Source organism: Priapulus caudatus, unplaced genomic scaffold, assembly GCF_000485595.1.
Source record: "Priapulus caudatus unplaced genomic scaffold, Priapulus_caudatus-5.0.1 Scaffold61, whole genome shotgun sequence".
Lineage (NCBI taxonomy): Eukaryota > Metazoa > Priapulida > Priapulimorpha > Priapulimorphida > Priapulidae > Priapulus > Priapulus caudatus.
Genome location: NW_014577122.1, coordinates 364,082 through 365,174, shown reverse-complemented (window position 1 = coordinate 365,174; position 1,093 = coordinate 364,082).

The following is a 1,093-nucleotide window of genomic DNA, read 5'->3' as shown; positions in this document are numbered from 1 at the left end:
TGCTTGCTGTTGCGCTTGTTGCTACCGCACTGCTGCCTGCCTTATTGCTACCACTGCTGCTGCGCTTGCCTGCTGTGCTGCTGCATTGCTAAACTTGCTGCTTGCTGCTGCCTGCTTACCTATTGCTTTAGTTCGCTGCTGCCTGCTTTCATTGCTTACCCACTGCTCCTTGCCTGCTTGCTGCTGCTTGCTGCTACATTGCTACCACTCGCTGTTGCTATTGCTTTACATGCTGCTGCTGCTGCCTGCCTGCTGCCCGCTGCTTACTTACCTGCTACTGGCTATTGCCCTGCTGCTGCTGCTGCTATTGCTACCACTGCTTGGCTGCTATTGCTTTACTGCTAACGCTGCTTGCTGCTGCTGCTGCTATTGCTACGCACCTGATGTGCTGCTAATTGCTAAACTGCTTGCTGTGCTGCGTGCTTGCTGCTGCTTGCCCCCGGGCACCGCAAAGTAATTAATGCGGAATTGCTAGTAAACGAGCGCGAACCTAGACTTAGCCGCAATTAATCGACGATTCAACTGGCAAAAGGCGATGGAAGAGAGGGGGGGGGTTTGAATGTAAAGGCTGATGACGAGTAGAGAAACGCAGTCAGAGTGACCACGCCCATTAGAAGCGCAACCAGGAGAGAAGAGAGGAGTAGAGAGAGAGAGAGAGAGAAAGAGAGAGAAGAGGAGCCATGTAGTGGGTGGAAATCGCTGTTAGTGAAAATCGCGTTTTGTTCGAGGATGAGCACGTAGTAACGCGAGAAAAATGTCGAAGCGACGTATGCCATTATCCGTACAGAAGAGTGAAAGAAGGGAAGGGAGCGAAAGCCGAGAAGGAAAAATGTGTGTGTGTGGTGTGGTGTTGTGTGTGTGAGTGTGTTGCGTTGTGTGTGTGCTGTGGTGTTTGTGTGTGTGTGTGTTGTGTGTGCGCGCGCCAAACGAGCGTGCCGTTGCGGTGCTGCATGATAGATAGATAGATAGATAGATAGATAGATAGATAGAGAGAGAGAGAGAGAGAGAGGGGGGGAGGGAAGGAAAGAAGAAGCACAGCTCTGTGCATTTGTTACAGCACACGTACAACACGCGCTAGCAGAGTAGAGGTAGA